The sequence below is a fragment of the Mixophyes fleayi genome, chromosome 9 (genome assembly GCF_038048845.1).
Source record: "Mixophyes fleayi isolate aMixFle1 chromosome 9, aMixFle1.hap1, whole genome shotgun sequence".
Taxonomy (NCBI): domain Eukaryota; kingdom Metazoa; phylum Chordata; class Amphibia; order Anura; family Limnodynastidae; genus Mixophyes; species Mixophyes fleayi.
The window spans coordinates 108,717,504-108,744,807 of record NC_134410.1 but is presented as its reverse complement, the minus strand read 5'-3'; the positions used below and the strand labels follow the sequence as shown (position 1 = coordinate 108,744,807).

Sequence of the window (27,304 nt, the reverse complement as noted above, 5' to 3'; positions counted from 1 at the left end):
CTGTGTTGTTAGTGTACTGTCAGTGTACAGGGCGTTTGTGCTGTCAGTGTTCGGGTGAAGGCTGTGTTGTTAGTGTACTGTCAGTGTACAGGGCGTTTGTGCTGTCAGTGTTCAGGTAATGTCTGTGTTGTCAGTGTTCAGGTAATGTCTGTGTTGGCAGTGTCAGTAACTCTGTTGACTTCAGTGAGGTCCATTGTGGAAAACCTAACTTAATTTGCGACTGTAAGCATGCTGGTACTCTCACAAGTGTCAGCATTTAATCTTTATTTGACTTATATCTATTACCCAAGCAGCCCCCACACCAGAGGTATATAGAACAGAGGTGCCAGGAAGAGTCCAGTGGTATTTAGCTGAGGGCTGGTTGGCACAAATTCTGCATGGCCGTTTCTCCTACTTGTTTCAGCCTCATGCATGAAACCTATGCTGCAGGTCTCCTGGTTATAGCTTGTGCAGTACAGCCTGGCAAAGCACTGATAACTAACCTAGACTATAACACTGGTGCTGGTTACTTATGTGGGAGGGTGACTTAATAAAAATAAATTTAAAAAAAAACTTTTTGTACCAGATACACCCAGCAGTCATGATTATCAAGTTGAAGATGACATTTCTTTACTCCTGTAATGTCTACACGAAACAACAACACATACACAGATCTTATCTGATCACAGTGCAACCATTGGAGGAGCCACAAAAAGGCTCCATGTGGGGGTGTATCAATTGTCCATTAAGTCTTGTACCAGTTCTTCAACATCTTGCCCTCGTGAATGCGATCAGCGAAGCTCTGCAAGGAAATAAAGCACAAGACTCACAATGACAAACAAACACAAAGACAGGGACCACTGTTTCTGCAGTTACCCCAGTTCTACGGCTTATCTCTGGGGAATAAGGGATCTCCCCTCTGTTCCAACTAGCCTGTGATTAATAAAGCGGAGTCTACTATAGACTGCACCCATCTCACAGAAACAGCTGCAACCTGGGAGAGACTGACAGAGATACAGCAACAGAATGGGCTTTGCCCCCCAAAATTAAATTTAGCAAAAAGCCAGTTGTACAGTAGTCTTTCTGCTATATACCGTATTTTTCGCTCCATAAGACGCACTTTTCCCCCCCAAAAAAGTGGGGGGAAAAGTGTGTGCGTCTTATGGAGCGAATACTGCTGGCAAGACGCTACCATGGGGCAGTAGCGGATCCAGGGGGCGGGGGGGGGGGGGGGGGGATCGGGGCAGGGACTTGCTGCCGACTGCTGCACAGTACGTGCAGGTCCGTTCGGCAGTGACAGTGTGCTGCCCGGCTGCTCTGATTGTGTTTTAAACACAATCAGAGCAGCCGGGCAGCACACTGTCACTGCCGAGCGGACCTGCATATAGTGTGCAGCCGCCGGCAGCCTTAGCTGTTAGAACGGGGAACGGATGAGATTGAATTGGAGGTATATAAAACTTTTGCTCACAAGAGGAACCATCGTTATCGGGAGTGATTCTCTGTCCGGACAGATTAGTTTGGTGCGCACCACCTAAAGGAATAGCCGAATTCAAGAGCCGCTGGTGAACAATATTATTTACATCTCCCAGAAGCGGGTAAGCCTTTTTTGCCTAAATATATTGCGGGCTATTACCGCTAGGACTGTTGAACAAGTGGTACTCCTCATATCCCTTATAGGGAGGAAGGCTGTCTGTATTACTTGATTCACGCTAGATTTACTAAGCTGCGGGTTTGAAAAAGTGGGGATGTTGCCTATAGCAACCAATCAGATTCTAGCTGTCATTTTGTAGAAGGTACTAAATAAATGAAAGCTAGAATCTGATTGGTTGCTATAGGCAACATCCCCACTTTTTCAAACCCGCAGCTTAGTAAATCTAGCCCTAAGTGTTACATAGCCGGATTCAAAGTATATAATGACTGTGGAGTTATCTAAATTAATCATTTTCTGAGGATATTTACGGATGCTATATATATCCATACCAATACAGGATTTCACCATACTTGGTTATATGAAATGAGAAAGCTTTCCTACATATCATGATATGAAGTTAAGATCTTAGAGTCTGCTAATTTAAAGAGCACTCACTGGATGCTGTTTATATGTTTCAAAAATTTAGTCATAGTTTTGTTTTGCGGTTTCTGCAAAAGCCACGATTTAACTAGGTGCGTCTTATGGTCAGGTGCGTCTTATGGAGCGAAAAATACGGTAATAATAAATAATACCACAAGTCTGAGGAGAAGAAAGCACTCTGCTACACACACGTAGTTCTGGCTTTTATCTTGTAAAAATGTTTAGCCAGAGTGCTATTGGTCATATTAAAGATTGACAGTCGACTTTAGTGATGAATGCCTTTCCTAAAAGGATACACACTGCGGGCCTGATTCATCAAGGCACGTATTCGGAGCGCAAACTGTGTTCCGTGCTACACGCACGTATTGAGGCTTTGCGTCTGCCTGAATTCATCAAGGCACGGATCTCAAGATGCGCGTGCTTTTGAAATCATGGGCATGTCTGCTGTGCACCACTACACCAGATGCAGCGGGATGCGTCCAATACCTATGTGGAGTGTAAATTCGCAAAAGAGCATACACAGGAAAAATAAATAAATCTTGCATTATTATTACCTGTTACTAATAAAGGCATTCATTTTAAACCTGTAAGAAAAAAGAAGTCCCCGCCCCAAGAAACACATTTATTAGAATGTTGCTAATGTCTACTGAGAATAAAATACATTTTTACAGTTGCTTATGATTGCAAACACATGTTACAGCATGCATACGAGACTGTCATCACTACCGATCAGGACTTAGACTAGTCCTGTAGCTGGAGCAAGAGATACGGCAGAAAAACACAGACGCACAGAGCTGGATTCGGCCATGTCCGGACGTTGCTTCATGCATTTAAGTTTGGCGCGCCCCTACTGAATATTCACTATGGCAAAACATACCCTCCCCGCCCAGTTCACTTCCCGAAATCTTAGGCTGTAGTTAGTGTCCTTTGCGTTCATCTGCGCATGGAAAAGGAGTGCGTTCATGGCCGTATCTCCCGGCTCTGGGCATTCACAGAGTGCACAATGTGCTCAAAATCTGCAGATATGTAGAAGTCTCTATGGAAGTCCTTTGTTCTAGGAAAATGAATCCACATTATCAAACTCCATTTGGGCACCACTGTAGTAAACTTAGATATTGCTGAAGGATGGTTATGTGCAGTATCTGTGCAGTGTATGTGATTTACTACAATGCTAGTACATATTGATTTAAAGATGTTGGCGTTAGCTGTCTGACATGCTGATTGCTTGGGGCAATCACCCTGTCCGGATTCTCTTTAGCTCTTCCCTATTGCTTCCTGTAGATGTGTTTGTCTGGGCACACAAGTTCCGACATTCCCATAATGTAAAATAAATGCATTTTTTTTTTACATTACTATAGTCAATGCGTGAAAAAATACATGTATGCAGATAAATAATGCAGCACATGTAACTGCATGTAAATGTAGAACCTACTCTGATAATATTGTATCAAAAACAAATGTGTACGTGGTTCCCACAACTCACAACAATCATTTATTCCCCACATCAACGCCATATCTAAATCATGTTACATACATCTAAAGAACATTTCCAGAATACGCACATATCTAACACAAGACACCGCAAAAACCTTAATTCATGAACTCATTATCTCCTGCATCGACTACTGCAATTCCCTCCTTACTGGTCTTCCCAAAGTCAGACTAGAACCCCTACAATCTATTTTGCACGCAGCGGCTAGATTGATTTTCCTTACAAACCGTTATTCCTCTGCTGAGCCACTCTATCAGTCTCTACATTGGTTGCCTGTATTTCAACGAATCCAATATAAAATTCTTCTACTAACATACAAGGCCGTCAACAGAATTGACCGACATACATTTTCTCACTTGTCTCAAAATATCTCCCTACTCGACACCTCTGTTCTGCACAAGATCTGCTTCTCTCTTCCACTCTCATCACATCCTCCCATTCTCGGTTGCAGGACTTTTTTCGGGCTGCACCCACTTTGTGGAATTCCCTTCCTCGCACAGTAAGACTTTCCTCTAGTCTCCAAACCTTCAAGCGTTCTCTGAAAACCCACCTCTTCAGACAAGCTTATAATATTCCTCTACCACCCTCTTAATCTCCCTAGGTTAACCTATTACCACCCTCTAAACAGCTAACACAAGACAACAACCCTCTGACCAACATTGGTACACACACAGCCCACTCAATACTTTTACCTTTGCATTCTAGCTGGTCCAGAGTGCAATATGATGTAGCACATGCCCTTGTGTATCAAACTCACACATTGTCCCATAGATTGTAAGCTTGCGAGCAGGGTCATCTTACCTCTCTGTATGTATGTATTACCCAGTATTGTTTTATTAATGTTTGTTCCCAATTGTAAAGCGCTACGGAATTTGCAGGCGCTATATAAATAAATGATGATGATGATGATGATGAAGTTTATAGGTGGAAACTGGAAAAAGATCTGAATGGATCCTGATAATATATCTGGAACAATATAAAATGAAGGCATGAGTCCAAATGTACGTTTTACATAACGTTACTAAACATTTTAAATGAAGATAAAAGATAAGTAAAAAAGAATTAGCACATCCGTTGACACTATGCAATTGTCTTGTGTGCTTGGTCTCCCAAACAGCAATGTATGTGGTGTATGAGTCACAGCAGACACTGAACACAACAGGAATAACATTCTTATTGCTTTCGGAATACTTCAACATAGATATACTTTTGTGTAAATCATCTTTGCCCCACTGTCAGTTTGTTATATATGCAGACGTGAAGATCTACCTCCCGTGGTGACAGTATGCCCGTTTCCAGGAAAACCTGAGGAGTTGGGGTCTATTAAACTCACCCAGATGTTGGCATCTGTACGACATCTGAAACCCATCAACTACCAGAGCACCTGAAATTAATTGTATGGCAAAGAATTGCCAGTCCTCTAGCAGTTGATAGGTTAAAGAAAAGAGATCTGAAATGACAGCATGTTTTGATTAATAGGAATTGAAAGCAGCGCTGACACCGTCAATTTCTCAAGGTACAAACAAAAAAAAAGTCTTAAACATCTGAATTATTTTTGTTCTATGAAAGCAAAACATGCCTAGCAGAGCAGCTTGCCAGATGTTCGACTATGGAATGTGTTTTCAGCAGTATCCTCCTGTTTGACCTGCAAGACATTATATTTGTAGCTGTGCTTATGTTGTTTCTCTCCATATTCACTAAATGACTGTATTGCTGATTTCTATGTTCACAAGAAGTATGCTTTGATGTGTGAATTGAGCACATCACACCAAACTGAGGAGCACGTGCAGGCTGTGCGTGACCTTATGTACTCATACATTTTTTATGCTTTTAACACGGTTGAGGTTAAAAGGGCTATACAAAAAAATGTACGGCTTGTGTCGATTTTTTTATTGTTCAGGAAGCTCCCATTTCACAATGTACTTATATAAGACATGGTTGGGGACAGGGAGCCATCTTTTCCATTGGGCACGATGGGCAGCTGCCCGGGGGCCCCACGGGCAAGGGGGCCCCATAGACACGGCTCTTAATGAGAATAAATAATCCTGCAAAAGAAAAAAACCTGCAAAAAAACCTTCAAGGGTCACTGAGCAAGTACATCTATCTATCTGTATCTATCTATATCTATATCTGTATCTATATATCTATATCTATATCAAGGGGCCCCGGTGCACTGCTTTGCCCGGGGGCCCATAATGTTGTTAAGATTTGGTTGTTAAGGCCTTGGTTGGGGAAGATCCAAAAACCAAAGGTTGAGGTCCCAATGATCTACTTGCTGGAGAAAAGACACTTTCAGGCAAAGCATGTATTTGCTGGAGAACACTAACACATTTGTTGATAGATAAATAAAGACTCTTAACCATTATTAAGTCTAGGTACACACTGGAGAATTTACCGACCAATCTGTTATCTACAACGATTGTACCTACGACAGAAGAGCCGACCATTCGGGTGATTCATGCGTACACACTACACACAATTTACCTTCAGATCTGTGCAGGCGCGGGCTGGGAGAGGGAAGCCCGGGGGGCACACAGGCGACCGCATCGCATGAAACGGGATGCGGCCGCATCATTGATGACGCGGCCGCATCGCCTGTCATGTGATGCAGCCATCTGTGCGCTGAAGCGGCCACATATCAGATGCGGCCGCCGATGAAAATGTGCTATATTGCACCCGGCCGGCCTACCCCCCGGCCCTAATAGCGGTCTGACCGAGCGGCCCGGGGGAACGCTGCCCCCCTGGGCCTAGGGCCAGCCCGCCTCTGGATCTGTGCTCTTCATCTGGTCCTCTAGTCATTTATACAAGCACAATAGTCACTCATTCCTGTCACAGTGATAAAAACCGCCTTGTTATAGCTATTCACATGTCCTTACAAATTTTGTTAGCTTCTGTGACTCTGAAACGAAACATTCAGTCTCAGAACTAATTATTCCATCTACAGCACTCTCTACATTAAGTCACCAGGACATGTTCATTGCCGGCATTGGCTGAAAAGATCATGGCTCTGTAAACTCTATGGAGATCGCGAACATGAGTGCATACTGTGACCGTGTGAGGGGGTCAGGTACCATCCCCTGGAGTAGATGGCGGTAAACAGCAGCAATAATCACGTAAGTCTAAGGTTGCGGTATAAATACAAAGATAAACAAAAACATGAATAAAAACCTTGCCTGTCCGGTGCTAGCTAAACATTCTCCAACACCCTCTCTGAAGTGTGGAACCTTTCGTCCCAGACACATACCAAGCACAGTAATATAGTTGCTCACCACAGCAGAGTCTCTCATGAGGCACCCGACCTCCTCCCCCAGGACTGAGAGAGAGAGACTGAGGCAGAGCTGCAGCCTTTTCCAGCCATCACTCACCGGCAGCTCCTAGCACTTTAGAACGACTGTCGTTCATCGTGTGAGTATACACACTAACGTGATATCTGACCGAACGATCGTATATAGTGGCTGATTGGCCCGATGATTGGCTGAAAAACCTCCAGTGTGTACCTAGCCTTACAACTGACTGATGCTTAGAATACTGTAACTTAGTCTCAGCAAAATAAACTTGGAACAAATCATTCAACGTTTATACATTAATCAAAGGACTGCCAGAACATAACAAGTAACCCGCTCACAGGAGGAAGTATGTTGTTCCCCCTTTTTATCTGTGTTTCACAATGGTTAAGGAAGAAAAATACTGTTTTATGTAAGTGTAGCATGCCCCCAGGCCTAATAAGACGTGAATGCATTCCCAGATAAGTTTATAAGGAGTCATATATTTTTCAGGTACTAGAGGCCAGGTGTTAAAATATATGATTATAATAATGACAACACCAGAAGCTGCTAATGAGTGGCTGTTTGTGTAATGCCCCCTTCAGCTGATACTTTATTCATTAACGTCTTGGCTATATTATGTCAATTTGTGACCATCTATTCGGATTTCATATTTTGTCTGTCTCAATTGTACTATTGCAGGGAAGAAGATTCCCCACAAGAGACACTACTCTCTCTTGTCTATAAGACGCTTCATTATATTATATTGTGTATGACTAAAGCAATACATTTATCATCATCATCATTTATTTATATAGCACCAGTAATTCCGCAGCACTGTATAGAGAACTCACTCACATCAGTTCCTGCCCCATTTATATTTATAACTAATAATGTCAAGCCACAAATCTATGGTATGTACTTTGTGTTGGACATACCTTGAGATACATATGACTCACATTACACATATAATGTTAATGTAACTGAGGGTCTCATATAGAGTTGGACGCAATTTCCATTTAAAACACAGATGAAAATTACATCCCAAAACCCCCCACATCTTATATGGCTATGTTCCCCTTCACTGGAACGACCTCCCTCGCTCCATCCGTCTCTCTCCCAATCTGTGCTCCTTCTCCCGTGCTGCCCCCCTTCACTGGAATGACCTCCCTTGCTCCATCCGTCTCTCTCCCAATCTGTGCTCCTTCAAGCGGGCACTTAAAACTCACCTGTTCCTTAAGGCCTACCAACCATCCACTTAACCTCTCATCTCTTCTGTTTCTCCCCTGGCCCCTTTTTTCTCTCCCCTTTGCTTCACTGGCTCCCTTATGTACCTGATTTGTTTACCCTCCCTTAGGATGTAAGCTCGTATGAGCAGGGCCCTCTTCCCTCCAGTCTCCATACCTGTTCTTCCGCTCCGTCTCTACTGTATTTGCCTGCCTGGAGTTTCTGGTACTTTGTGTTTATTGTTCTGTACTGTTTTACCCTGTATAGTCTTCTGTTCGTACTGTGTACGGCGCTGCAGAAACCTTGTGGCGCCTAACAAATAAACGATAATAATAATAATAATATGTTGAGCTGGACCTAATGGTCATCACTATCAGTTTATAACTTACACCAGTGATTGCGCACCTGCAAGTTTCCAGTCTCCTGACAGGCACATACACATCTCAGTCTACATAAATCGCATTTGCTCCAACACGCGGCCGGAAGTGTAAGATGCGCCTCAGTCTACATACGGCTGCAAACATAACTAGTGCTTTGTGGGAATGTGCAAAAGTAAAAAAATGTATTTCACGCTAATACATCGTTTGCTTCCAACTCAACACGAGCCCCTAAATTTTATGCGCACATTTGAATGAATTACAAATTAATTAAACACTAACGGATAAAAGTATCAAACTGCGAGTTTCACGATGGGTCTGAAAAGTTGAGATGTTGCCTATAGCAACCAATCAGATTCTAGCTGTCATTTTGTAGAATGTACTAAAGAAATGATAACAAGAATCTGATTGGTTGCTATAGACAACATCTCCACTTTTCAAACCCGCCGGAAACTCGCAGCTTGATACATTTACCCCCTAAGTCAGTTCCCAACTCTGTATCTGTGGCACAGCTCTAACTGTAGGCTCAGCGCTCAGACATTAATATAAAATCAGCCAAAAGATTAAATTCGATAGCTAGGTATTAACTAGTAACAAACTAAAGTATCAACCTAACAAATAACACTTACCAAATCTGCCTAAACAAATAGTAGTTTATTATTATTTAAAATTACACCATAATTAAAATATGTAAAACTACCTTCCAAACTAACTAAATCACAACCTGTGATTTATATTTTAAGTTTACCTGTTATGCAGTTTTGAGAGACCTCTAAAAATGTAACCTTCCAAATATGACTGGTATTTCCTGCATAACTGAAATGAGTTGTGGATTTGGATAAAGCTCCTGACACTAAGGGGTATATTTACTAAACTGCGGGTTTGAAAAAGTGGAGATGTTGCCCTAAGCAACCAATTGGTTCTAGTGTCATTTTGTAGCATGTACTAAATAAATGCTAACTAAAATCTGATTGGTTGCTATAGGCAACATCTCCATTTTTTTTCAAACCCGCAGTTTAGTAAATATACCCCTAAGCTCCGGTATAAATCAGGAGCATCTCTTGGAAGCTAGACTTGACCATCCAGTTTGATGATGTTACAGACAGATTATCACAATGTCCCTGCCAGTATTAGGATGGGCAAGCTCTTATTAATTCCAAAAAGGTGGCTACCGTCATGCAGACATGCAAAAATATGTATGGACAAGAAATTATACAGCTGTAACACAGTTAATATACAGTGCTTAGCTATATGTTTGTTCACATTTCTCTTTAATGTTAATTGTGTAAATGTGACAGATTTTCTATCTAGGCAAAATGTTAACTGAATAAACACCTACATATGCAAGTAAGCACATACGCAATGAAAATAACACAATTTTGAAAGGTTTATCTTATTTCAACTTTTTTCTTACTTTCATTTTTCCACACATTGAGTGTTTCCCAGCCTACATTATTATTATTATCATTAGTGGTGGAAGTAGGGGTGTATACATGGGCAGGCTGGGCTGGGTGGCACCTGCCCCCCCCGGGACGGTCCTATAGTGGGCGACCTTGGGCTTGGTCCTAGGGCCACCTGCATTGTTTATCCTTTAAAATAGGCCGCTGAGTTGAGTCTTGTACCCCCGGGCTAAAATTGTCCAGCCCTCACCTGGGTGTATACTGTGGTATGCCATACCGCCACTTCTCCTACAGCCTTCATAGTAAAACTATCACTTTCTTGTTAGCCATCATTAGGTTGACACATGATACAAGACTATCAGTAACCGCAAAGCAGAGTTGACCATGTGATTCTGACTGCATTATATGCAGACTACTGGAATTCTGAAAACATTTTTTAAGACCAAGGTCTCATGAAATCCCTTGTGCAGATGTCAAAGTTGCTCATTGTAACAAAACCCAGAGTCTGCTCTACTAAAAAAAATTGTTTCTTCTTTTTTCATTATGTCTAGATTAAGCTACAACTCATTGGTACATGTAAACAGTCGTTAAAAAAGAAAATGAAAACATGTTTATTTCTTTACTTTCTGAGGCTACTTGGGAGAAATGCTCCCTGGAGTTGATAACAAAAGACAGTAAAGAATCTGTTATTTGTTATGCTACTGTATTTAAACACAATGTGGTAGCGGAATGTCCTGTCTTACCTTACATATTAGTGATAGCGGTGGCTGCGCTGTCTCTAACATGTTTTAAGATTTATATTTTTCAATCACTGGGGGCCCACTCAAATTTGGGACTGAGGCAACTGTCTCACTGGTATTACCTCTAAGCTGGCACTAGGGGGAGTGATGGAGGGAGCTCTGCAGACACTGAGGATATGATTTGTGTTGATGTGGGCTGAATTATTGATGATGAGAAGGAGGATCATGAAATCTGTAGAAAATAGGTAAACAACCCTACAACCAAGGCTTATGTATTTGCGGAAGAAGAACAAAAAACAAAGAGGGTGTGCATGAAAATGGTGCTAAAGGGGAGAAATGGATTTATCAACCTCAGCTAGCTACCTGCTTTATTGTCAGATTTGTTTTAATTTAAAATTCCTGCTATGTTATTACAGAGCTATGTCTCTTCCTTTCATTACATGTACTGTTCTGACTTATTACTGAGATTTAAAGTAATGCACGTTCCTTTTGAAGGTTAGAGAGTCCCTCTATGCCATCTCTGAAGTGTATCAGGTTGCCTATCACTGCATTAGGGCATATATTGTAGCCCTCCATATACTTGTATGTGGAGGGCTACATTTTTAGCACCTCATGTTTTTCATTTTAATATATGTGGCAAGCGCTCCTGGGGCTGACTAGAATTATCGGGGCTGGCCCTGGTCTAAAGGGGGGCGGTCCCGACAGTTGCTATAGCACACTGCCTGACAGCAAATCCGATTACTGCTAGCTGCCTGTTAATTTAGTATTCGCTCAGATTGAACTAAGAACCACCCACACTCGGACTGAATGAATTGGCCACGGGAGGCTGATGAGATGGCTGAGGGAGGTGATGAGTTGGCTGGGTGATGAAATGACTGGCTAGATGGGTGAAGAAATGGCTGGGGGTGTCCAAAACTGGCCGTTGGGGGTTGATTAAATTGTTAATGGGGGTGATGAATTGGCTGGGGGAAGGGTGATGAATTGGCTGGGGGATCGCAAGATCATTTGTGTAGGGTCATCTTTACCTCCTGTTTCATGTCACTTTATGTAATTTGTGTCATAATCCCCTCAATATACTGAGCTACATAATATCGCAATGGGCAGACCCCACTCCTCCTCAAAAATTCATATTAAATTGGTACTCCCTTATTTCATACTGACCACAGTCCTCATAAGTATTAGGGGAGAGGTGCACCCACACAACAATTTAATTGACCAAAAAGAAAGAAAGGACAGAAAATGTGTCTTGTGGGTCAAGACACATTTTCTGTCCTTTCTTTCCCTTTGAGCTACATAATATGACTGCACTTTATAAAGGATAATAATAATAACAATAATCTATATCACCCATTCTGTATGTTGTCCAGTTTGGACATACCTCATCTATGCTTTGTAAGGTGATGTTAAACTCCAACAGGTATTGCCTGAACTGGAAAAATACTTCCTCTTTAACATAACATATTTCATTTTAATCATATTAAATCAGGCCTGTCCAACCTGCGGCCAGATGTTGTGAAACTACAAGTCCCAGCATGCCCTTCCAGCTATCAACAGGTTGTCTACTGGCAAAGCATGCTGGGGATTGTAGTTTCACAACATCTGGAGGGCCGCAGGTTGGGCAGGCCTGTATTAAATAAATTAATTTGGGTTAGGGGTAAGCTTTCATATAGGGATTATAAATGTTACACAGGCAAAAGAAGATGAAGACAGGTTTTAAATGCACACTATAATGTTCAGAATATTTATGTGCTGACCCCAAGCTGTTTGTACTCTGGCTGTTCTCAGGATGTTGTTCCAACGGCCAGCTGAAGCAGCTATATATAAAAGAGTACTTGAATATGTTTATTTACTTATCCTTTCATGTTGTACACGCTTGCAAGTCAAACACCAGATTGTTCACATGCTCCATGCCACTACTCTGAACTCAGGAGATAGGATTGTAAAACGAGCTGACAGAAGGCCAGCCAATTACTAATCACTGGCTGAAGTGATTACTCCGTCTCCAAGAGTAGCAGTAGTTCAATGAGACAAGACTTGGAGCCAAGAAGGTAACAGCACCATATTACATAGCACTTTACAGTACAGATGCTCGGGCTTGGTTCTCAGAGAACCGAGCCCATCCGAACTTCGCGGATGCGTCATTAAAGAAAGAGAAAGAGGAGGGGTGGCAGTGTTATTGGCAGTCTCCAGTGACACTGTACTGTGACATAGCTCACACAGAAACAGAAGAGGTGGCAGTTTTCAGTGCTGAAAGACACATTATAGGGCTGGCAGTGTTATTAAAAGTCTCCAGTGACATTCTACTGTGCCATTGCTCACCCAGAAACATGAGAGTTGGCAATGTTCAGTGCTGAAAGCAAAATTGTAATAATAGGGCTGGCAGTGTTTTTAAAAGTCTCCTGCGACAGTTTACTGTGCAATAGCTGACCCAGAAACAGGAGAGATGGCAGTTTTCAGTGCTGAAAGCAAAATTGTAATAATAGGGCTGGCAGTGTTTTTAAAAGTCTCCAGTGACATTTTATTGTGCCATAGCTCACCCAAAAACAGGAGAGGTGGCAGTTTTCAGTGCTGAAAGACACATTATAGAGCTGGCAGTGTAATTAAAAGTCTCCAGTGACATTGTATTGTACCATAGCTCACCCAGAAACAGGAGAGGTGGCAGTTTTCAGTGCTGAAACCGAAATTATAATAATAGAGCTGGCAGTGTTATTAAAAGTCTACATTCACATTTGTACTATGTCATCAAAATGGATTCACATCAGTCCACAGAAGAGCAGGAGCACTAAGCAGCTGCTGGCACCATATTTGTGTAGCTGACGATGGCGCTAATGAGGATGTTGATGAGGATGATGTTGTTTGTGTAAGTCCTGCACCAGTGGAAGCAGTTCTTGCACATGATAAGGCATAAGACCAAAAAATCCACCTCTTATGTGTGGAATTATTTTTACCCAAATCCTGACAACAGTTGTCTAGCCATTTGTAAAGCAACAGTCAGTAGAAGTAGGGACCTTAACCATCTAGGAATCTCATCCATGTTATGCCATTTCGAAGCGAGTTCATGGCAAGCTGTTGGGAAAATCTCAAAATTATGCTAAAAAAATAACAAGCAGTCCAGCATCAGCTAGCTCCCTTCTCTCACCTAGATCCCGGCACCTGCAATCTACAGCCACAACACTGTCCTCATCAATATCCTCTGTAGCGATCGGAGTCAGTCCTGCATCCAAGTTGCTAAGGCTAGATGACTCCTCTACTATTCATGATTTCCCTGAAGAATTATTGAGCGATAGTCCTGCTGCTGCTGCTGCTGCTGGGAGTGGATCTTCATCCCAGAAGCAGACCAAGAAGAAGACTACTAGTAGTTTACAATTGACTGTTAAACAATCCTTTGCAAGAGGAAGCAAGTATGAAAGCTGTCACCCAGTCGCAAAGCAGATCACAGACGCCATGGCGACTATGCTCGTATTAGATCTGCATCCAATGTCCACTATTAATGCAGCTGCTTTTAGACAGTTAATTGAGGTCTTGTGTCCCCGTCACCAAATTCTATCACAACACCATTTTACAAGAAAAGCTATTCCTTACCTGTACAAGGTTTGTAAAAATGTAATAATTGGGCTACAAAATGCCATTCTATCCACTGTACACTTAACTACAGATATATGGACAAGTGGAACTGGGCAAACTAGAGATTATATGACTGACAGCCCACTGGGTTGGCGATTCGCCTTCACCAGCAGGAACAGCAGCAGCATGTACCCAAGTACATCACATTTGTCAGAGGCAGGCTACTCTGTGTATCACCGTCCTCACTAAGAGGCATACAGCTGACAATCTGTTACAAAAACTAAGGGATGTCATTGCAACATGGCTTATCCCACTTGGACTCTCCTCAGGATATATCATTTCTGATAAAGCCACCAATATTGTGAGAGCATTACAGCCGGTGGTAATCGCTTCGGTGACCACGAAAAATCCGACAGAAGAATGTGGCAGGCAGGTTAACTGTTTAAGCAGTTAACCTGCGTGGTCCCGACATTGCCGTTTTAAATTTTCATTCATTCAGGTAGCACGGACTTCAGACATTGGTGCTGGAGAGCTGCCCAGTCGGAAGGAGGTCCTGTCATCCTTCTGCCACCATCAGATATCTGCAGAGTCGTTTTGGAGGTAAGTCTGTCAATATTTATGTAGTTTTGTCATGAAATCGTTCTTTTCTTGCAGGTGTTCTCGCTGTTGGATTTTCCGTCATCGTCCAGCCGTACCCAACTCATTACAGCTGGGTGTATTCCATCACATTCCCTGTTTTGCTCACACAATCAACTTGGTGGTGCAGAGTTTTTTGAAAAATGACAGGGACATGCAGGAGATGCTGCCTGTGGCCCGTAAAATATCTGGATATTTCTGCCATTCTGCAATAGCATGTAGCAGCTGCAAGAACAATTTAATCTGCCATGCCACCAACTGAATCAAGAGGTGGTAACAAGGTGGAATTCCACCCTGTATATGCTTCTGAGGATGGAGGAACAGCTAAAAGACATCCACGCTTACTCCACAAGCCATGACATTGGGAAAGGCTCAAGCGCAGTGGAGAATACTTTCCGTGTTGTGGAAGGTGCTGAAATCTTTCGAAGTAGTCACCTGTGAAGTGAGTTCAGACACTGCTAGCTTGAGCCAAGAGATTCCCTTAATTAGACTTTTGGAAAAGCAGGTTGAGAAACTGAAGGAGGAGATGAAACAAAGCAATTATGCTAAGTATGTCGAACTTGTAGATCAAGTACTTTATTCGCTTCGCCAGGATCCAAGAGTTATCAAAATCTTGAAATCGGATCACTACATTAGGTGACTGTGCTTGATCCTAGGTTTAAGAGCTATATATTCTCTTTGTTTCCAACTGACCCAGATCTCAAGAGATGCAAGGAGCTCCTGGTGAGCAACTTGACTGCTCAAGTGTTATGTAACAGGACAGTTTCTCCTCCTTCAGTTTCTCAGTCAACTGCTGCTAGGAAAAAACTTAGCTTTCCCAAGAGACCAAGGGATGATGCAGATGACTCAGCACAACATTTTGACATCTGGTCTGGTCTAAAAGAATTAACCAAAAAACATGCCACCTCTGCCATAACTCCACTTGAGCCTACTATCAACATCCAAAGGATGGTGGAGGGTTATTTTAACAACAGCATAGAAATAGACACATCAGACAGTCCCTTTACATACTGTAAGAAAAAAAGGGAGTTTGGAGACCCATGTACCAACTTGCTTTGCACTGCCTAAGCTGCCCACCCTCCAGTGTGCACTCAAAAATAGTTTTCAGCACAGCCGGGAACCTTGTCAGCGATAGGCGTCGAAGGCTACTTCCTCAAAATGTGAAAAAGATGATGTTCATAAAAATAAACTACAATTTCCACAAGGAAGGCCTTTCCCACTCATTACATCAAAATACAGAGACTTCTGTAATGGTGGATTCCAGCGGTGATGAATTAATATGTGAGAATGATGAACACACTGATGAAAGTGAGGAGGAGGCTAAGATAATGACAACAACATCTTGCCAAAGTAGAGTTCATTACCAGCACTGTTACCTTAGGTGCCTTAAGCCCATTATTAGCTTGTTTTGTGGGGAGCCAAAAAAACCAAGCACATCAGCCACAAAAGTGGTACTCCTTGTCGCTGAAGTGCTTGGTTTGTTAAAGTGTGCATGTCCTTTTTAAAATCCAACATAATGGGTCAATTCCATCTTGCACCACTTTTCCTTTCAGCTACCGCTGTGTGCCAATGTAACCTATATGTGCTATATACTGTTGTGTGCTTTGCAAAACTCAAAGACACCCATTGATGATGCAGATGACTCAGCACAACATATTGACATCTAGTCTGGTCTACTGTAAAAGAATTGACCAAAAAACATGACACCTCTGCTGTAACTCCACCTGATCCTACTATCAACTATCAACATCCAAAGAAAGGTGGAGGATTATTATTAATTTATTTGAACGGTATAAAGACAACAGTTTTATTAACAAAGAACAATGTTGCTTGCAGAAGTGATGTAAGCATGGATGTCTAAATAGACGTATATATGTATTACTGAAACCTTCCACTGTGCTGCTGTTTCATCAGTATTGCACAAAGTGTTTGTAATCTGCACTTTACGACAAAGGTACCTAGCTATATTTAAATTTTGGGGGAATTGGGGCTGATTCAAAGCTCAGTGATGACCTTGCTTTTTGCTGTGAATTTCAATTGCTCTTTTTAGTGCATTGTCTGAAACAAGATCCAATATACTCATGTCAGAGTGATTACAGCCAATTTTTGGACACATGGCAGATTTACCCATCTGAAGTTTGTTTTCAATCAGCCTTTGAATTGCTTCTCTCTCATTTGTGTGACCACATACATTGTATTTCACTGGTTTCACCATCTCCAATTGTGTTATAGGAGTGCTCTGGGTGACGGCGTTCTCCTCGTCTTCATCTCCAAAGCTTAGTCTGCAGGGGCCGGTGACACACCCATTTGTTTTCTCAGGTCTCTTTGCTGTTCTTTAAACTGGACATTTTTATTGTCCTGCTTCAGGGCCTCCTCTGTATTATTCATCTGAAGCGCAGTGTATCTCTCGTGTACAAGGGCACTTAAATCCGGGATCTCATCCAGTGGATCACATTTTAACTTAAGTACGACCTCCTCAACTGCATCTATATATTGATTTAAATCTCTGTTCAATGCAGCATATGCCAATATGACAGATTCCATGCTACCCACATGTTCTGTGTCACAGTCTTTCTGAAGCAGAACTAATGCCACTCCAGTTGTATTATCCATTCCTGTGTCTACATAAGTTTGTCAGTTCTTCAGGGATGAGAGGGAGGTATCCACAGAGGAGAAGGAGATTAAAGATGAAGCATGAGCAGACAGGGTTTACTAATGTAGAGTTCATTGACAGCACTGTTAGGCTTAAGGCAGCTAAGCTATTGGTAGCTTGTTATTTGGGGCCCAAACAAACCAAGCACTTCAGCCACAAAAGTGGCACTGCTTGTCGCTGGAGTGCTTGCTTTGTAAAACTGTACATGTTCTTTTCAATATCTCACATAAGGGTGGGTGGGAGGGCCCAAGGACAATTCCATCTTGCACCACTTTTCTTTTCTGCCACTGCTGTGTGGTAATGTTTCCTAGATGTGCTATGAATTGCCGTGTGTTTGTGTCATTGCTCTGTCACTTAGCATCCAGCCAGGTTCCTGCAGTCTTTGTCCGAAAGTGTATGAAAATAATATTGTGACCTGTGAGGTGGTCAAAATTGACTGGAAATTAGTGTTATTGAGGTTAATAATAGTGTAGGAACAAAAAGAGAGCAAAATTATGTGATTTTATCATATTTTAGCTATTTTTCTAAAAAAATACAGATTCAAAACCAAAACCACAACAAGTGAGAGAGGTTTTGCCAAAACCAAAACACAAAGTTAATCCAGATCCAAAACACGGGGGTCAGTGAACAGCTCTACTTTACAGAGAATATTTAGTAATTCACATTATTCCCCATACTCCACACCTACATCAGGGTCTGCAGTCAATTAACGCACCAGTATGTTGTTGGTCTGTGAGAGGAAACCAGAGCACCTGGAGAAAACCCTCACAAAGAAGAGGAGATATATACATACAAACTCCACACAGATAGGGCACCAGTGCTGTGAGACAGCAATGTCAACCATTGTACAGCTCTATTTTATACCAGCTTTCTGCATACTCAGGAACAAATGATAGAGTTCCTGTGTGCCCCATAATATCATGGCATTTAGGGTGACTGCTTATTTTACCAGAAAACTGATTCAGTTATAATATATACTATATGGACAAAAGTATTCAGACGCTTGACCATTACACCAACAGGGACTGTAATGACATTGTATTCAAATGCATATACTATAATATGGAGTTGGTCCCCCTTTTGCAGCGATAGTAGCTTCCACTCTTCTTGGAAGGCTTTCCACAAGATGTTGGAGTGTTTCGGTGGAAATTTGTGGCCATTCATTCTGTAGGGCATTTATGAGGCCATCACTGATGTTGGACGAGAAGGCCTGGCTCGCAATTTCCGTTCCAGTTCATCTCAAAGGTGTTCAATGGAGTTAAGGTCAGGGCTCTGTGCAGGCCCCTCATGTTCCTCCACACCAAACTCATCAAACCATGTCTTTGTAGTCCTTGCTTTGTGCACTGGGGCACAGTCATGTTGGAATAGAAAAGGGCCTTCCCCAAACTGTTGGCAAAAAGTTGGAAGCATAGCATTGTCCTAAATGACTTGGCATGCTGAAGCATTAAGATTGCCTTTCACTGGAGATAAGGGGCCTAGCCCAAACCCTGAAAAACAGCCCCATACCATGATCCCTCCTACACCAAACTTCACAGTTTGCATAATGCAGTCAGGCAGGTAACGTTCTCTCGGCATCCGCCAAACCCAGACTCGCTCATCTGACTGCCAAACAGAATCATGATTCGTTACTCCACTGAACATGTTTCCACTGCTCAACAGTCCAGTGTCTGTGTGCTTTACACCCCTCCATCCAAAGCTTGGCATTGGTCTTGGTGATGTGAGGCTTGCATGCAGCTGCTCAGCCATGGAAACCCATTCCATTAAGCTTCACCGCATAGTTTTTGTGCTTACATTAATGCCAGTGGAAGTTCGGAATTCTTCAGCTATGGAATCAGCATACGCACCTTAGCATTCATTGACCCTGCTCTGTGATTTTACGTGATCTTCCGCTTCGTGCTTGTTGTTGTTTCTAAACGCTTCCACTTTTTAATAATATCACTTACAGTTGACCGTGGATTATCCGGCAGGGATGAAATTTCACGAACCGTCTTATTGCAAAGGTGGCATCCTATCACAGTACCACGCCTGAAGTCGCTGAGCTCTTCAGAACGACCCATTTTGTATCACAAATGTTTGCAAATGGAGACTGCATGGTTAGGTGCTTGATTTTATACACCTCTGGAAACGGGTCTGATTGAAACACCTCAATTCAGTTACACTTGTAAAGACCTGTACATAAGAACATTCAAACACTTTAACCTTGGATACTTCTCTGACTCTGCAGAATGGAGTATGGGTATCACAGAATTTTAGGAACTCTGATCGGAAATACTTAAATGCAGAACGTCAGGTATCAGATTGGTTCTATACCAGGGGCAGTTGGTTAAGTTATCTAGGAAATATCCAAGGTCAAAGTATTTGAATGTTCTTATGTACAGGTCTTTACAAGTTTTATTTTATGTACACAAAACACTAACTAACTCCTGCATGATCAATAAGAATGTTAGGCAGTATACCAGAACAGTGGTTTCAGACAGGGCATGATGATAGGACCCAGTCTAGGAGGAATTGAGATTGGTTGGGAAATTAGTTGGCTTAAACTTAGTGATTTGAATTTGACACAAAATATGCTCTTTTGCTCTTCCAGCCAATTCAGATGAAAGCCACTTAAAGTTCCTGTTTTCACTAAGGTATCTGGCTGCACTGCCTTCTACAGAGCTCCACATTTCTGTTGAATGGTTTGATTGGTAGTCAAATTAAAACCGACTAAGGACACGTGTTGTTTTGCAAAAACTGCTTTGTGATTACATGCATTTTGTCATTAGTTTGTATAAAATAGGTAATAAAGAAACAGGTCTATAGTTTGAAACAATACTTGTCACTTTTGTGGATCGGAATAACTTTGACCAGATGACATAATAAAATGTATTATAGGTTTAGTATTGACTGGGGCACTGAGGTGTAGGAACTTTGACAGCAACTCATCTGGCCCACACCAGTTGTATAGTGTGATGTATATAACCTTGTGTTCAACCTCCTCTTCTCATACTGGTGCAAATGTGAAATTTTGTTGGGGAGGTTTTGTATAAGTATGTTAAAATAAGGCATCTGAATTCTGGTTATGTGTTGCCAATAAAGGACTAGCACGAACCACAAATTGTTCATTAAATGCAATGGCAACAGCATCCTTGTCAGAAAGCACAGTATCATTCTTATGACCAGCAGTTTCCTGATGGCAAGATGACACGGGTAAATTATTAATGAACTTCCAGAATTTTACTAAATTTTAAGTGGTTTGATGAAAATTGTTAAAGTAATAATGTGATTTTTGTACTAGTAATTTTCTAGTGTATATATTCTGCAAGTGTCTGTCATTATGAAGATCTTTAGTAGAGCTACTTACAGGTCTTCACTTCCACAATTCATTGCTATAAAACAATAAAAGCTGGAGTAACCCAAGGACAGACTTGTAGTGACTTGTAGTGACTACTACTTGCAGTCACTACTTTTTTTTTTTATAACAAATTTATTGTATTGTAGTGGCTTACTTTTTCATCACCCGTGGGGCAATCATTTTATTTGTATGATGTGGCCAGTTAATATTTTCAGATTCGGTCACCATTCAACATACAGACTTGTTGCACAACAACACGCTACATTTTATAAGCGTGATTAGCAAACACATCAGCCATTGGTCTATGCAGACTAATGAGGACTATAAAAAGGGACACGAATGCCCATTACTCCGAGGGTTGTTGAAAATGGTGTTTGTTGGAAAGTCTTGTTGGTTGTTGTGGAGCAACATCTGATTTTGGAGTCAGCACCGACACGGAGAGAGGAACATCTAAAGCACCAGGCTCCTCTTAGGCTGCACAGGCCACGTGGGTTTGTTTGTTTTTTTGGGCGTTTTTATTTTGTGTTGCAATCATCTACATGTATTTGTGTTTAACTGAAGATGAATCTGGATATGAGTGTCAATGCTGGTTTATGTCACCTGTTATAGAGGGGTGATACAACTTACCTTTGGCCTTTATGTCCACATTCATGTGGCTTGATACATCTGGTGGTGTCTCTATGTCCCAGGTAAGGTGGCTGATATGGTGTTGTGGTGCTGTGTGCTGCATAATTTGGTCCTAAACCAAAGTATATCCCTAACACTGGCAAAATACAGTAACAAACCAGGTGAGCTTATTCCAGCAGCTGATGTTCATAATACAGAGGGGGGAGGCAGGTCATAGAAAGGATCATCCATCATTGTGTAATTACCAGTAACCTTGTTTTTAATTATTACCTATTCTTATATAACCAACATCAAACTCAAAACACAATTAACCTTATTTTATGAGTATATGTATGTTTGTTGAAATATCTATTTAGGCATTTTTTAATGATAAAAACAATATAAGTATACCCAGATTACGCAAGTAAACAACACCAGAGTGGATAAAGAAAACATTTACTAACTAACTAAATGTAAATAAACAGAAATAACAGAGTCTGTGTTGTTAAATTAAAACAGGGTACTTTGCCATAAACACAAAACAAATATTTTTTTTTCTTTGCTGCGGGCCCTGGTGACTTGGCCCGGCTGGAGGATGGTCGCCTGCCACCCCTAATTCTACCACTGCTACGCACAGGGGTAGCGGGTAATGACGGACTTGGGGTTGTGCTGACCGTGCTGCCAACAGATCAAGAGGGCATCGTCAGCCGTGCCGTTGATCGGCTACACACAAATACAACAGTTTCCGAAAGTTCACGCATAGCCCCAGTTAGGTTGTTTAGTCCTGTATTTAATTGTATCAGGCTGGCATCTATGCGTTTCAATGTGTTAGACATCCTTTGTTGGGTGTCTTGCATACTGTGCAAGCATCTAAACCCTTCAGTCAGCTGGCACTGAATACCTCTCAGGAAATTCTGGTGGAATTCCACCAAATTCCCTTGTACCCTACTAAACTGCTGAATTGATTCAGCCAAACTGGAGACAGAAGCAGGTTGAGGTTGGGTGGGTGTGGAAGTTTGTGGACTTTGTGCAGTCCGCAACCTCTGGTAATGTGCCGACGGGTTGTAAGATTATGAAGTCCTCTGACTCCACGTCTGCACTGTCTCTTTCAGGTGTGGTCTACACGGCGCCTTGTGATGCTCATTTGAAAATGTAAAATAAACCATTAATAACCATTATCAGGTAAAAAACAGTTATAGGTGCTTGTCATTACATGTAAATGATTAATAGCATTTGTTCACCCCACTAAAACATAGGTGGATTTACCTTCAAAGGAGTCCTCCTGGCTTGCTGGTGCAAGTGCTGGTGCTGTATGCTTGTCATTGGAGGCTGTGTGTAGAAAAATTAGAGAAGTTTGATATTAAGATTTTTTTCAAGTGCAAAAAAGCATTCACCCTTAATAAAAAAATATATATATAGTTGTTTTTTTTTACAAATGCTCAGACTTCTGTTTGCAATGTGCAGAAAAATCAAACATTTACATACTGCTGGATTACTGCTTGCACATAAAGGGTAAACAGTTGCACCATTATACAGTACTCACCATCCTTTGGTTGAGACACAGGTCTGTCGGTGTCCCGCACATTAATTCCCTCGAGGAGCTCAATAGGGATGAGCTGCTTGAACACCTTCTTGTAACTTGTGTAGGACATGACAAGAGCAGGTCCACCTCCAGTCCCTGCAGCTGCTCTTCTGTCCTCTGCCATCTTCTCTTTCACTCTGCGCTTTATGTAGCTAATGCACTTGCAACAGTTTTCTATGGTGCACTTAATGGGGCCCACTGCATTAGCTGCGTCACATAATTGTGACCTCAGCTGCTTTTTGCATGCAAACATGGTCTTTGCAGCTAGGCTCCACAAAATGCGCTCATACACAGACACTAAATTGTAAATTGCCCAATTAGCTGCAAAACTGAAGCACACATTGCGCCCAGACTTTATTTTGCCCATATAAGGGTCTGCCTAAGCCTCCTGCTCCTTCTCACCTCCTAGCTCCTCTCTCTCCTCCTCCCCACTCTCCCTAGCCTCCTTACCTCTCCTGACTTTCACCATGTTGACAAAGACACAGGGGAAAGACAAACAAAAAAACAAATAGACTGACAAATAAAACACAGGGGAAATACAAAACAACAAACAAATCACTCACGAACCAAGGACAGGGAATTACAGTAAACAGCAAAAAAATAACACTCACCCAAAAAATAAATATTAATCAACACACAGACAATAAGACAAACAAGGGCAAGTAAACAAAATAATATTGAAAGAAATACACAAAACTCACTTTCCACACTCCTTAACACAAACTAGTCTCTCTGCCTACATTGTCACCTGCTCTCTCTATGTCCCTGAAACCCCTATCAACTTAAATAAGGAAGTAGCCTGTTTTTATAATGTTAGTGAGGTCAAAATTGTGCGAGTTTTGCATGTAAAACTTACAATCAATCAGAAATGAGTATTAGTTTGAAAATGGCGATTTTCAAATAAACACGGGCGAGTTTAAATCGCCGCAAATCGTGGTAGATGAACAGCGATTTTGAAAATCAGATTAAAAATTGCTACTTAATACATATGGAGACCTGGGAACTCAAATCGCCGGTTATGTCTCGCAATTTGCGTTGATTTCAAATAGCTGAAAAAAATTGCAGCTTGATACATTTACCCCCTGGTATTTTATCAACAGGCCAGAGGCTATTCACAGGTGCTGCTTATTCTCAGGATAAAAGCGCCTCACCTCATTGGCTCTCCAAGCTTTATTAGGCTTTCTGTACTGTACACCATTGATAGTGATAGTTTGTTCTGACCCAGTGTGCTGAACCTGTGTTTAGTGTGTGCCTCTATGTTGTGACCTGGATTTTCTTTAGTCTTCAAACCTTTAAGTGTTCCCTGAAAACCCACCTCTTCAGATAAATTTATGATATTCCTCAACCAGCATTTTAATCTCCCTAGATTACCCTATTACCACCCTCTACACAGCTAACACAAGACAACAACCCTCTGACCAACACTGCTGTGTGATTGATCACACAGCCCACTCAATTCTTTGTACCTGTGTATTCTAGCTGAAATATATGCAATATGATGTAGCACTTACCCTTGGGTATGTTAAATATGATTTTTTGTTAAGGCCTCATAAGGCCTTTGTTCAGCCATTTTATTGTAACTTGTATAGAAATATTATTTGCTAGAAGAGATTATTCATTTTTCTGTTAACTTGCAGTTTTGCAATATGTGAGCCTATGGCCTTGAAGTTGAACTAATAGAGAACACCTGAAGAATGTAACCAGTTATGAAAACAATAATGAGCTTCATATCCAGCTGGTAGTATGGGAGCTGTATCCATGGTGTTGCACATAGCATATCTCCAACTCCCCTTGAGATAAGAAATAATAGGCTCATCTGTCCTTAGAAGGGGGAGAAAAGTAAACACCTCAAGAATACGTGAGAAAGTTAATCAGTAGCGCTTCTCATAAACTAGTGGTATAAACTATTGTATGCATATGACGTAGGATTCATTTATTCAGTAGCCTATAAAAACCTGTATCTTTGTATCAATAAACTAGAGAATATTCCTTGCATACAGAACTTGGTCTGTGTCAATTCTCTCCAGCTGATTGAAGCGCTTCCAGATATACTTGACACCACAGGCTGACTTGGGTCAGAATTTTAGATTTAACAACTTGGAGGTCGCCACAGAGATTCGCTGTCCAGCAGGATACAAGACAGACAACGGAGGTTTCCCAGCACATTGAACCCCAACATCCGCGGTCAGTAGATTTCTACTCGTTGGTCTTCCTAGTCTGGGTCACCTCATGTCTGTCTGAGGCACCTGACACGCGAATTTGTGAGTCTCAAGTATCATCTGATTAATATAATACAGTATTAACCCAATTTGTTTACTGTAATTGTATTGTTGATTAGATTTTTGAAAGATGATTGAATTTTGAGTGCATGTGTTTGTACCTATGTATGATGTATAAAGCATAAAAGTCACATAAGACATTGATCAAAGAAGCATGTAATGGAATAGAGGGATTTAGAGAGTTATTGTTTTGAACATTGAGTGAACATTTTAGACACCATCCCCAGAGGTATATCAAAGAAGGGAGATTCTGTAATCTGCCCAAATTGTGTAAGAGAGATTTCCAAAAGACCTTCGTCCCAGATACTGTCAAAGAAGCTATTTAGCACGGACATCCAGTACAAGGAGTCCACAGAACGGGACGTCCAGTGCAAGGACAACCCACAGAAACTAGATAAGAGTCCCGATTTGGACTCAACAGAATACTGTCAATACGAGTAATATAGATAGTAAACAAATGACAGCAGCTCCCTCATAGATATGATGCACAAAGACTAAAGGAAATGGGGGAGTAGAAGGTCTGCAGGGAATTTTTCAAGAAAGCGGGGATAACCAAAGATATGTGTGGATGGAGAAACAAAGGTGTTGCAAGTGGTAATGTGACAAGAACAAAGGGGTATTGAGATCAAACCCCAAGAGATTGTTTGAGGTGGCACAGGAAAGTTAAGAGATCTGAAAAGTCGAAATATATGTGGATATGCTAAATGCATCGGAAGCTGAATAATGAATCAAGTAGGTTGTATATTATAAATGTATGTTTGATCCTGTGCAGCTGAATAAGTGAAATGTGCCCCTCCCTTATTCTGTGTAAATGATTTCAGTGTGTTGAGATAAGAAGCACACTGTTTTTTGTTTTTTGACAATGTATGTAAAATTAAAAAAATGTGTCCGGAGTGCTGATTGATGATAACATGTTGAAGCTAACTTGTATTTAGTGTAATGCTGGGACTTGTAGTTCCACAGCAGTAGGCTGGAAGATGTCAGTTAAGTTTTCTTTCTCTGTATGTGAGTTTTGTCTCCGTCTTACTGCGTGTGAGAGAGATCCGTGATAATTCACATTGTTTGTTCTCTGTCTTAGTGCTCTATAAGGGAGATGTTTGATTTACTTTAAATCACAATGTTTGTCTGTCTTGTCCGTTTTTTACAAGAGACATGTTTCAAGGTTGAAAAAGTTGTACATTCATTGCTTAATGATAAGCTTTTAAAAAGATACAAAAGAAGTTTTAAAATGTTTGGTCCGATTGCACGGACAAGATTGTAAATAATGTACATTATCACTATAAGTACTAGTGTCAGAACAAAGCTGGCTGGGATCCAACAAGCCGTTTCTGTATTTGAACAAAATAATTTTGTTTCTGAAGTTCAGAAATATAGCTTTCTCTTTAATGAAGTTGAGAATTGTGGGAGTGAGCTTACATGCTGTTTTTATCTGTGTTAAAATGGCGCTGATGAATGTTCTCAGAAATCAGGAGGGTTTGTTATGCCTTTAAAGAAATGTTACGAGATAAAATGTCGTCTGTGAGCGAGACTTAAGTGAATATATTTTTACTTTGAACACGAAAATCACAGAATCTAGAAATATGTGTGAATATTTGGTCACGGGAGAGAGATTTTGTTGAGAAAATGTTGAATGATTTACAGACACAATGTATTGTGTCTAACGAGAGTACTCTGATTTATGAGACAGTGCTGCTTTTAAAATGGTTGAATACTTGGAACCAAGATTCCAGATTGAATGTTTCTAAACCCGGAAATTTAATTAGTGTCATTTAAAAGGGCTGTACTAAGAGATGATAAGAAAGGAGTGGCTTTGAACACTCGCCCAGGTCTCGTCACTTTGACATTCTCTATTTGTGAAATTAGGGACTGCCCCTTTGAGGAAATCAAGGCATGGAACGCATAGCGTCACAGTTAAGCTTTTAGCAGCTGTTCACTGGTTACCTGATAACAGTATACACGCATGTTACAGTTACAGTAATTCCTAGTAAATAAATGTTAATCTCTATGCAAAAGTTTTTTTATTCACAGGTCTCCAGCTGCAAAGACCCATTAGGCAATCCAGATTGCATTGATTTAACTTCCAATGCACCATCTTTGCACC

The 27,304-nt window shown here is 41.3% G+C and overlaps 1 long non-coding RNA gene across 1 annotated transcript in view; it reads right to left on the bottom strand.

Annotated features, from left to right (window-relative positions):
- Nucleotides 1-599: 599 nt before the first annotated feature.
- The window catches only part of LOC142100923 (uncharacterized), a 34,690-nt gene continuing 7,985 nt past the window's right edge, over nt 600-27,304 (bottom strand). The window contains exons 2-4 of the long non-coding RNA XR_012678945.1: nt 22,609-22,671; nt 2,928-3,104; nt 600-781 (exon numbers count right to left, since the gene is read on the bottom strand). This is a non-coding gene — a long non-coding RNA (uncharacterized LOC142100923). The remainder of the gene's footprint in view (nt 782-2,927; nt 3,105-22,608; nt 22,672-27,304) is intronic.